Genomic DNA, 12184 nt, shown 5'->3' on the forward strand with positions numbered 1-12184 from the left:
TTCCTTTGCTGTGCCCCACGTGGCAACCCGCACAGACAGCACTAAGCACAAGGGCTAGGAAAGCAGCTAGACTAGAGCTTTCCTGCTTAACTATACATGCAAAATCCAGTCCTAGCCTGGGCAGGTCATTTTAAAAGCCAACTTCCCCCTTCTGTCAAAGCGGAACCTGCCTGCAGGCGCTCCAGGCTGCAGCCTCTTCTGCACTTTGGAGGTGCCCTCCCTGGGGCAGGGCCTTTCGCCTCTGTTCACGCAGCCTCCACCAGCTCGGAGCAGAGTGAGTGCCAGCAGCATTGGCACTGCTCAAACCCATGGGGGAGCAGCTGCAGGCATCTCCTCACCCCGCACTTGGATACCTCTTACAAAACACCTGTCTGCCCCCTCTGCCAACCCCCTCAGGTGAGACAGCCTTATGCTCTTCCTCAGGGGACATTTCCAGCAGGAAAAGGCTCTTTCTTCCTCCCTTCCTCCAACAAGAATCCTTCCCACCAGGACTGTTTCTTCCATCTCACCGTCAGGCCCCCTCCTCCTCCAGGCCCAAGCTCCCACTTCCTTTGCCCTTATCAATACAGCCATCTGTTCTTATCTCCCAGCTAGTGTTACCAGACTGTCCTAATGGGACTGTGTGTCCCCTCTCAGCCTAACCAGGTCAGGGAAATTATTCTGCATTGCAAAAGGGTGATTCTTCACAGTATTTGCCACAGCACTCCACAGATTAACCAACAGCCCCAACAGCAGAGACAGGAATGGCAGAGCACAGCTTAACTGTTTTCATGTCAAGGAGCAAGATATGGAGAAGTCCTGTGACTCACCTGAAAACCTCTGGGCACAAAGTCAGAGCTAAGTACATGATCCAAGCCTCCTGGCTCCCATGTTTACACTCAAAATACTCATGCATCTCAAGATCCAGTGCCAGTTTTCACTACTGTGGTCTTAAAGCTATCCATGGACTTGCCCACACTCCCCCCACCTTTTTCTTTTTTTTTTTTTTTTGCATTTTCCAGTAAAGGCTTAGAAAAACATCCTTAGCTAACAAAGCTGGACCACAGGTTCTATGTAGAGGCCTCAGTTTGGCTCTGCATTTTCACCACACACCTCCAAAAGCTCTTTGGGGCCTGGCCCATCAGATAAGGCCTGTTAGAGCTTCCTGAAACAAGGTCCTAAGTGCAGCCTCTGTTCTTCAGGCAACGCTGAGCTCAGGGGGCACACCAAGGAGATCAGCATCCCTTAAGATGTCCAGATTTAGGGCAGGAGCAAATCACCACCCACCTACCTTCCAGATAAAGAGGCTGCTGATGAAGGCTTGTTCACGTAGGATCCAGTTCACACAATTCACTAACGTTATTAAGGTTTACTGTTTCTCTACTGCATTTGTCGTGATCACAACCAGGTTAAGAGTCCCAGGCTGTTGTCTGGTTGAGCAGGATCACTGAACGGGAAAGCAAAACTCAGGCTGTGGAACAGTTGTGCACTGCTCACCTACACATTCATGGGATCTCTCTTCAGCTTCAGGTCACTCATTTGCCTGGTTCCATCTTCCTAGGGACACCTGAAGAACAGATTCTTCCAGTTCCCCCTGGGAAAGTGAGTTTGGGTGGTATTTCCTATTACTACCATGTGAAGCACCACATTCCCTTCCTCCCCTCTCCCAGCTCTGTTTCCCAGGACACAACCTATTAGATTAAATTCATTATCCCCTATCACTTCACAGCACTGTCTTTTCATTTCACTCTTAATATACATCTGAGACATATCAAGTTCCAGACAGGCTCACTCAAAAGGTAATTCCCTGCTTTTCCCTTGCAAAGATTCCTACAAGAAGTCACACACTTTCTCTTAAGTGCTTAGGGAAAAATATTTGGGGATTCATTTTATGACAGAATTCAACTTTTCCCTCCAGACATCACTTTGATTGCACCTTTCTCAGGCTCTGCAGGGCAACATTCTCACCGCTGTTTGTATTGGTGCTGCACCATCAGCAAGCCAGTGTTTGGAGCTGCCTTGTAGGGAAGCTTTCAAGGGCAAAATGTCTTTTCTTATCCAAAAGCAAGCAGCAGAAGAATACAGGCACTTCCTGGCACACTGTTATTCCTTGCTTCAAGCCTCTACTGCAAGACAGGCCTCTGATATCAGCCTTCCTACCGGAAGCATCACTGGGTTTTCTTCAGTTCTTCTGGCAGTATGATATTGTAGAGAAACACAATTAAAGAGAGCTGTAATTTGTAATAAATCATTCCTACTCAACTGCCAGGAAGAGAGCTGCAGAGGAGAAAGGAGAGAGCTATTCCAAATCCAAAGCCTATTTGCTCAACCAATACAAGCCCATTAAGTAGCCCTTCAGCTACAGGAAACAGGCACAGCAGTAAGCGAAGCGCTTTCAGAAAAGCAGCCTGATCCTACAAATTCATGTCTTCTCTCTATGAAAACTCATTACATGGCCAGGACAGGTCACAGCAAATCCCTTTAGATCTCAGGGGGTAAGCCTAGGGGAGAAGTAAGCGGGCCAGCCCAGGATAAAAACTAACAATACGCTTGTTTCTCAAATCTGTTAATATTTTCAACTGTTGCATGCTCCTAGAAGAGGAATTGTAAAAGAAGAATATCTCAGACCTACTATTCAATGCCACAACCACTTTCTTTCACTGGTGGCCAAGCAAAGAGGGCCACAAGAACTGATTTACTCTCTTGCCCACTACTGGTCCAACTACTCCCATCTGACCACTGATGGAAACACCGGCACTGAAAGGATGCAAGGGAAGGGCTCATCTGTCTGTGCTACTTTCTTCCCTGTGTAGCTCCAGCAGTGCTGATTGGCAGTAAGAAAACCTCAGTACAGACAGCGCAGATATTCCCCAACTCCGAGAAAAGCACAGAGCTGGCTCTGATGAACTATTCTTTATGCATCTAGCAGACAGCAATGGCTGCAGAGCACTGCTGCGCTCAACTACCTCATCACAATTCAGGGAATGCAAGTAGAAACACCCACCAGGCCACAGTTTCTGGGCTCAAAGACTCACGTTTTCTCTACCGAAGTCCTCAGCACTGTTTCAATGGAGGCAGCATTAGGATTGCTGCCGATGCCCAGAAGGACATTAGCTAGAGCGACGCTGTTCAGCACGGTGTCCCCAGCTCACTATTAACAGATATGCATGTTCCAGACTGGCCTAGGAGAGGGCAACAGCAGAACGCGGCGCGTAAGTGCACAGAACTTTCCAAACTCCAACGGGACAGCTCAGCCAGAAGGAAATCTCTCTCGGCTGCCTCTCCCTAAATGCTCCTCCCCGAGCTGGTAGCTGACAGCGTGACCCCAATGCCTTTGGGCTTTTCTGTTCCTTTGTGCTATGCTTAAAAATGTATAGAATGAGCAGGCAAAACAGAAACAGAGGGAGCAGCACTCAAAAGATGACACAACTGTAACTCAAGTCACAGCACTCAGGATTTCCAGTCTTAGACAAGGATCTCAGCATGCTAAGTGATGCATAAATACAAAAAAAAAAAAAAAAAAAACACCCACCTCTCAAACCCTAATCTCTGTCCTAAAAGCTAGCAATCAGTCCACCAGAACACACACACTTCAGAGCCTTCTCCACTGGGCTCTGCTGCCATTCGGTGGTATGTCACAGCACACCTGCGGCCTCAGACTGGAGGCAGAATCAGAAACACCAGGCTGCAGAAATGCGCTCAGAGGGAACTACTGTTTGGCTGGATTAATTTTGGTCACATACTGCCATTACTGTGCCCATAATATTTTGTAATGCCAGTTCTAGCACCAAGTGCTGAAAGTCAAATTCATTAAGAGCAATTTTTGAACTGTCATTTCGAAAATACTCTTAATGTCAGCCTCAGCTTCCCCCAAAAGAAGGGAGATTGAGTGGCCAGCTCAGAGCAAGCAAGCTGTTCCCCTTTGTAAAGAACAGGAATGTTTTTGGAAGTTGGAGGCAGGGCACAGCTGTCTGTCACGAGCAGCTTTCACTTAGGCTCCATGCTCCAGTTTCCATCTACCTGTTTGTCCTCCCTTGGGAGCACCAGGTCTGGAGTCCAGGGGACATTTTGCAGACAAGTCTAACACATTTGGGAGTTTACGATAATTGGGACTGTAGCATAGGACAGAGTTGGGCAGTCTATACACATCTTAAAATCACCCTACAACCACTGCAGACTCTATGGCAGACTGCAAAGAGTGAAACAGCTTTCATGGGCACTCCTGAGGTTTTGTATTGTGAGTCATGGGTGGAAGGAGGGCTTACAGCTCAGGCAAACAATCATGACATTTGTGAATATCGGGCTACTCAGGCAGCCCAGACATGCATCCTCCAGTTCAGCATGAACACCTAATCCCAGCTGAAATCCCATCACAGACACTCTAACAGTGTCTGTGTTACACCTATAACAGCCCCACATGTCTGACCTGCACAAGTTCAGAGCATCCTCTGAAAGCGACACATGCTCTTTACCATTCAGGACTGAGGACAGAGCTGGGGGCAGGATGTGGTCATACACTGCGAGCAGTGACCTTGAGGGGGGCAGCGAGAGAGGTTTACAGCTCCCACCCTGGTACGTGTCAAGATGAACAAATTCTGCTTGCTTCCAGCTTTGTAGCTCACACTCAAGGCTTTAGGCACTTTGCAGAAGACAGATCAGGTCCCAGTTACGCTCGCATTGTAGCCAGGCAGCAGCTCGGCTTCCTGATTTATTCTCTCTCTGAATGGACCTGGACGATGGTCCCTGGTAACAGGAATGGGGACCCCTGCCAGGGTCTGGTAAAGGGTATGCCCATAGGCAGCTTCAGAAATGTTTAACTCTTCCTTTACCTGCTCTAGGCGTGAGTCTCAGGGTCATATCACACAGTCAATTAGAGCTTCTGCTTTCCATGAGCCTACAGACACTCTGGAGCAAGGCAAGCAGGCTGCATGGGACGGACAGCACGGCACAGGGCCAGGCATCCTTGAGAGATGCAGAGATGGATGGATCCACTGACACCGATCACCTGAGGATGAGCAAGGGCAGCAACATGACAAGCCAGTCCCTGTGATTCAGCGAGCGGGTTTAGGAGAGCGACTTCTTTCGGGCTGGGCCTGCTCTGCAACTCCAGGCTCCAGACAGAACAGGCCTCCAAACAGGAGCTGCCTCCTTGTTGCCCAGCGAGGAGAAACTGGGCAACCCATCCCTCCCACCCCGAGGCGGCTCCCAAGGGGCCTGGGGAGAAGAGCTCTGAGGAGCTCTGCACGCCAAGTTAGCACGCAAGGAGCCCGAAGGCCCAGAACGCAGCACACAGCTAGGCGGGATGGCAGGAAGGAGATTCCCAAGGCAGGACGGGATCCCCGGCACGCAGAGATCCCCCCAGCTCCGGGCCGGCCCGGCCGCTCGCCCAAGCGGCGGGGACCAGGGAACATGGCTGCCAGCGGCGGGTTGCCATAGCGACCCCCGGCCGTCCCGCTGCCTCCCGGCTTTGTCTCCGCTCCCCGCGTCGCTGTCCCCAGCGCAGCGCTCGCTCTGCACCACCTGCTCCGCGGCGCCCCAAAAGCTCCACATCACCCCGAGGAGCATAATGGGATGGAGGTGCCACCCTCCCTTCCCTTTCACCGGGCCCAGTGCATGGCACCAACCTGGGCTGCTCCCAGGGCGCCATTTGGGATCCCTGGGCAGGCAGACCAGGGGGCACAGAGACCCGCCTCCTCTCAGCCTGCAGTGCATCACAGCGGGGGGGATGTCCTGCCACTCGGCATTGCCATCCGTCCAGCCCAGCACTCACACCCTGCCTACGCCATGCAGTGACAAGCAGCCCCCAGCCCAGCCAGCCCCCTCGCGCTGTCACCCGCGGCACAGGAGGCCTTTCCGGATGTCAGAAAGCTCCACGCACCTCTTCCACGTTGTGCCGGGGCAGACCTGAGGGAAGCAGAGATCCAAGATTCTTCTTGCTGCAGCCTAGCAGACATCTCTTAAGATGTCTCCTGTCCCAGCCCATTCCCGCATTAGGCAGATCTGCTCTTCTGCACTTAGCTTTGCTGTGGCTTGAGCTGGAGACAAGATCCGGCTTCACTTCCTGTCCTAAAAACTGTTGTCGACTGTTGCTATGTGCTGTCAAACAATTATCCAACACAGCGTGTTAGCAGAGCTCACCTCTTTCTTTCCTTTCCTACAGAGGCATGAGATGGAAGGGAAAGACAGAAGACCCTGGTAACCCGCATTCAAGTGTGATACCTGCCAACATCTTTGATGAATTATTTTAATGACTTAACAGAATGGATTTAAATATATATATATATATATATATATTTCTGAAAAGCTCAGCTTCCCTCCCCAATGCTGCCCCCTCCCTTGCTCTTCCCCAGGTCCAGGAAGGCCCACCACAAATGGTTACATCATTTGATCATTACAGCAGAAGTGAGCAAAGCCTCAGTCCTGATTCTGGGCGAGTCATGGGACTTAGGAGACCATACGGCTTCCTTCTGATACCATTAACTATGTCTTGGCCCAACTTTATTCTTAGCCCACTTAAAACTACAGAGCTGTGTCTTGCCTCAACGTGAAACTTAGCAAAGCTCAGCACTAACCTCAGCTCAGCTGGGACAAAAATAACATGAGCAGGTGGACACCCAAACGCTGAGAGGGGCCAAAACTCTTGGGTAAATAAATAAGGGAGAAGCCAGGAGGCGTCACCCTGTGCTGTGCTTGGTTGGAGAATGTCAGTAGCAGATGCCACGCTGCCATCCAGCCATGCAGAAAAAGCCAGAGTGGTGCTCACATCTCTTTCTGTAGTGGGTCTTGGGGTATTTCCACACCCAAAGGCTTTGTGGGAGACTGCATTCCATGTGAATGCATCCATAGAGAGCAAAAGGAAACAACTGCTGTGACAGGAGGGATGCTGCATCTTTGGGAAAGCAAAGGCAAGGAAATTGGTAGCTCATAGCCAGCTTCCTTCTGTGCAATGCATGGTCATTCACAAAATCCAAGTTCTTCCTAATGCCTGAAACACTATGGACCTGCAAAACCTCTGCACACTGGGATACAGGACTGGCACAGCTCTAAAAGCCAGCAGGACAGAACACAAATAGGAGTTCAGAGGGACACAGGCAACACTCAGAGGCCTAAAATTAGCCTCAGCAGATGATTCTCTACTTCTTTCTTAGGAGCAGGGAGAACTGAACAAGGATTCAGCTGTCCCAACACTCCCAAGAACTTGTTACCAGCCTACTGGTAACAAGCACAGTAAGGTAAAGAGCGGATTCCTCACATAGTTCTCGTCAGCACCCATGAAGAAGCTGGATCTCCATCTCTGAAGGGGCAGCAATATTTCTTTGGCATTTCCTGTGGAATGAGACCTAGTACTAGATCAGCTAGTAAGGCTGGACAATAATAGCCAGAAAGTGCTAAAAACAAACTGAACAGTGTCACACTGACCACTTTCGGGTGAGGTTATAACCCCCTCTTCACCAGGTCTATGGAGCTTGTAAACAAGAGCATCATGTATCATTTTTGCCAAAGGCACCAAAAATCTAACCAAGTGTCTGCAAAGTAGGCCCAAGGAGTGAATAACCTAGCAAAGAGCCCTGTATCCTGGCCCTAACCTTCTTGCCAGAGAAGTCAGAGGAAGAACCACAGGGAAAAAGCAAGGAATTCTTGCCATCTGCTGGGCTTGCTTTCCCAACATACAGTCCTGTCATGTGTCCTAAAGAGCAGCTCCCACATGTAACCTCTCCTGGCTGAACTGCGCTTGAGCATTCAGGTACAAGAAGGGCTCAGTTTAGTTTTCCAAAGGTGAGATCCTGCTGAAGGCTCTCTTCTCAATGGGAGCACACTGTGTGGGGCGGTGGGCACTACTGCATCCTACTGCACGCAAGCATCCAGACACAGGCATGTGGAAGGAAGTTCACACCCATCACAACCTGCTCCTTCAGGTCACTTCAGATCAGTGAGGCCTGATCTCCAGATTCCTTGACAGCGGCAACAAAAAGGACACCAGCTCTTCTGAAATGCTTCTGAACCTCATTCGCCCTGGTCACAGGCCTGGCCTCCGCTCTAGAGTTAAAAGGGCTTAAAAGGTACTGCCTTTGGACTTTGTGACTGCATGCAGGGCTCAACAGTCTTAACAGGATAGGTCACACACCTGCCACACTGCCAGCGGGGCAGGAAGCAGAAACATCCAGGCAACTGGGCACTGCCAACACCTGCTGCAGTGACACCAGCCCCACAGAGCTGACCCAAGCATTGAGGAGAGGGAGGACAGGTCAGCGTTCCCAGTGACCATCACACTGCCAGGCTGAGGGAAGGCAAGCGGGTGACAACCACACTGGTCCTAACCTTGGTGCAGGCTGGAAAAGCTGCTCTCAGCTGTCAGTGGCCACGCCGTGCTCTGGGAATTTCTTGCTCCGGCTGGGCTGGGATGCCTGCAAAGACAAGCGCACAGTGCGGAGAAACGGGTTAAACACAGCTGGGAAATAACCGGCCCACACAAGGAGACCCCTGGACAGCAGACACTAACTGCTCACACCCCAGGGCAGGGAGGCTAGTGCCATGCACCACCCTGAGCATCCCAGCACCTTAACAACCCTCTGCATCCATCACCAGTGCTAAGAGCCCCCCTCTAGTTACAGCCCCCCTGTTTCTCCCACCTCACCACCCCTATTCTCTGAGTGATTCTGGGTGAACATGCGATTCCCCCAAAGAGCCAGAGCAGGATCCCTGGGGAGGGCTGCTATGGTCACATTCACTGAATTAAGTAGGAAGTAAAGGACTTTGACTCTCTCGGCTTTATTCTCTCCCACCCTCTGCAGCTGTGCTTGGCTCCACTGCACAAGGCTCGGCCTGTCCTTGGGTGGGTGACTGGCATATGGTTTGGCTGCTAGTGCTCACTCTCACTATGGTCCCCAGGAGCGCCACACTAAATCAGACTGCACAACACAGAGCCAGGGTAGAAAGGGCCAAACTCCGCTGCTGGCTAAGCCAGAGCTCTCGACACTCTCCACAGACGGAGCCAAACCCAACACCGTAGCGTCTCCCGGGCTACGGCGAAGCGGGGAAACGACAACCGCTTAATAGAAACCTCCGCGAGGCTGCCAGAACTGCCACAAAGACGTTTGAAACTCCTCCCCGGCGCTGTAATTACAGCCTACTGGAGATCACACTGTGTGGGCGCTAGGCCCTTGTGCCCAGCAGGCCTTGGAAACCAGGACAATAACAACCTCCCCAAAACCGTGTGCGGCCCCCAGAAAGCACTGGCCTTGCAGAAAGACACCCCGTGCACAAGCTGCCCACAGTGTGTGCCTGTATTAAAGAAACTCCATCGGTTCCCTGCTCTGACACGCTATCTTTCAGGCAGGGCTCTCTGAAGGCTCTAAGCTGTGGCAGCCCAGTGACAAGAACTGCTTTGGTCACCACAGAGGTCCTGCCACCCTCATGTGCCCTTGCCCAGGAGGGGCCTGTGATCCATCCAGCAGGGCCTGGCTGAAAACGCACCCTGGGAAGGAAGCACTTACTCCAAACAGAGTGAGGCCAGGAGATGGGAATTATCACTTCAGCTCTTGCATTAAAGGCTTCGATCTTTGCTAATTTCCAAAAACAAGAATCACAGGGTTGACATCAGCCTTGGCCTGGGACAAGGATTCATTGCTGAAAAGCATTTTGGGCTGAATCACTACCCTTACTCTCTGTGGCACACAGGGCTTCTTTGGAGGCTTCCCACCCAGATATTGTTCTGCCATCACACTGCTCGGCTGGGAGCAAGGCGGGCTGGTGTTAAGGACACAACAGGGGCGAGTACGACTGCAAACCACCAGCCAGTCCTGCAAAAGCTCCCTGAAACACAGGACGACGAGTTCAGCTGCTGTTCATTCAAGATTCACAGCCAGCTGAGAACATTGGCAGAATCACAGGGAAATATATTCACTGGCAGCTAAGCGCTCACGAGACAAAGCAAATGGGACTGAAAGAGAGGGGAAAAGGGAAGACAAAGCTTTGCAAGGAAGTTTCCCAGCTCAGGACAATAGTTTTAAAGCAAACTCTAAACTTTGAGAGATCAAAATGAATTATCAGAGGTTACTGCCACCTGCTTCACTTGTGTGTGGTCACAGACAAAACCAAAAAAGAAATTGTAAGACTCAGTCAAATAACAGGGCTTTAGGAAGCAGAAGTGCCAGGTGTTGCAGACAGAAGGGATCAGAAACAACCAAGCCCAGACAGCCCAGCAAAGGAAGGGGGTCCCTCTAATGTGATGTGAGGTGGAGAAAAAACAGGCAAAACCCCCCACACCAGAACCACACTGCCAAAACCTGAGGAGGGCATCCCCCACAAGCCATCTGCTAATGTACAAATGACTCCCTTTGGGAATTCTCTCTTGTTGCCCTCCACACCTGTCCTGCATCAAACTTGACTCATTAATTCCTCCAGCTGTGATGTCTTTGATAAATTTCAGAAAAGCTATGTTGGAGGGATGCTGTGGGCATCATTTTTCTAACCAGCATGGCTTCTTATGTTCCCTCCCACATCTGCCATCCCATACCTAAAGACTACAAAAAGTGTGTCGTCCTGGTTCAGATGCAGAGACTCCTGGTTCTCTAGGCACAAAGTAGATTATGGGGTCTCCCAAATATCAACTCTCAGAAGTCCAACTAATAACCAACCCCTTGAACGGGGGGTATTCCGAGACGGGGAAGCAGAATGACAGCCCCGAGAGGAGAAGAGGTCTGGGTGCCCAGTCTGAGAAGCAGAGGGCAGGGATGAGCTGGTACCAGGAGCGAAGGCTGGTACAAGACAAAAGGGAGGAAGGCGAGTGGGGCAGATGTTCTTCCTGCCCTGGAAGGGCAGGAGAGCTCAGGGAGGGAACTTCCCCCCTCCTGCTCTGTCTGCCCAGAAGGAGCAAGACCTGAAATTGCCCAAAAAACACAGACTGGGAAAGCTCATCACCATGTCAGGAGTATATAGGGCCTGCACACTTGGATCTGCCTGCTAAGGAGGCTACCAGGAATGAAGCAACAACCCTAACAGCGAAATTAAAATCATCCCTTATCCCCTGAAGCCCATCTGTGCCAGAGGGATGGAGGGGGAACAGCAGAGCACAGAGAGCTCCTCCCAGGGAGCCGAGGAGAGCAAGCAGGGTCCGGATGGGGGGCCCGGGCGCGGAAGCTCCCCCGTGCAGAAACGGGGTGCGTCAGCGGCAGGGCCCGAACGCGGCCGCAGCCCCGCGCGCAGCCTCCCGGCCGGGACGGCACCGCAGGGCTGCGCCAGCCCCGCACGCCCTGGCCACCGCGGGGCCCACAGGAAGGGACGCGCTCAGAGCCCGGCAGGGCCCCAGGAAACTGCCAGCAGGTCACCAGAGTTGCTGCTGCAGAGGAAGCAAACGCAGGTGCTCCGTCTCCTCCGCAAAAGCCGCCCCGGCGACAACGCGATGTCCCCAGCACCCCCCTCTCACCCCCCCTCCCCGAGGCAAACTTTGTGGCATCGAGACCCTGTCCCCACGGACGAAGTTTAACCCTCTTCCCACGCAGCCCCCGCGGCCGCCTTACCCTCCGCCCCACCGGGCTGCCAGGAGGCTGCAGATCCCGGCGTGCAGCGGCGTTGCCCAAACTGGCTGCTCAGCTGTGCGGGAGCTGCATGCTGGGACATGTAGTCCCGGCAGGGCCCTGGCGCCCTCCTCGCACCGCGGCTCTCCCAGGGCTGACACCAAGCGGGGAGGCAGCGAGCAGGGCTCAGCTGCCCGGGTCCCAAAGCAGCGCTCAAGCAAAAGCAACGCTGGCGCTGTCTGAGTTGGTTTCACCTGCCACAACCTCTTTGCCTTAGATATTACCGAGTTTGCTCCACCTCTCCTTCACGCCAGGATTCGGCACTGCCACACTAACCACAGGGCCCCAGCTGCCCCTCTCTGCTGAGGCTACTGAAAACAGCTTTGGCAGCTGAGGACACATCCATCAGCAGGACTTGGCTCGTGTGATATTTTTTCACAAAGGCACTGAAGGGGAATTACTTTTAAAGCAGTCTAAAAAGCAGCACGGCATTCTCAAAGGGCACACTGTGCACCATTCCACAGCATCAGGAAACTCTACACACCTCTAAAAGAAAATAATTAAAATCTAAAAAAAAAGCTTGGAAATCTACACAGTACCTCCATGGCCCTGATACACACACACGTCACCGCAGAGGTTAACGTCCCCCGGGGTTCAGGAGCGAGCACGCCCTGCCGCCGGCTCCCAGC

General features: G+C 52.2%; 1 protein-coding gene across 1 annotated transcript in view; it reads right to left on the reverse strand.

Moving 5' to 3' along the window:
• ATOSB (atos homolog B) overlaps positions 1-8386 on the reverse strand; it is a 29604-nt gene extending 21218 nt beyond the window's left edge. Inside the window, exon 1 of the mRNA XM_088520575.1 lies at positions 8299-8386. The gene's annotated coding sequence lies outside the window, so the exon portion shown is untranslated. The remainder of the gene's footprint in view (positions 1-8298) is intronic.
• Between the last annotated feature and the right edge of the window lie 3798 nt (positions 8387-12184).

The sequence above is a fragment of the Tinamus guttatus genome, unplaced genomic scaffold, assembly GCF_059628265.1.
Source record: "Tinamus guttatus ecotype Peru unplaced genomic scaffold, ASM5962826v1 Tinamus_guttatus_pri_ptg000092l, whole genome shotgun sequence".
Taxonomy (NCBI): Eukaryota; Metazoa; Chordata; class Aves; order Tinamiformes; family Tinamidae; genus Tinamus; species Tinamus guttatus.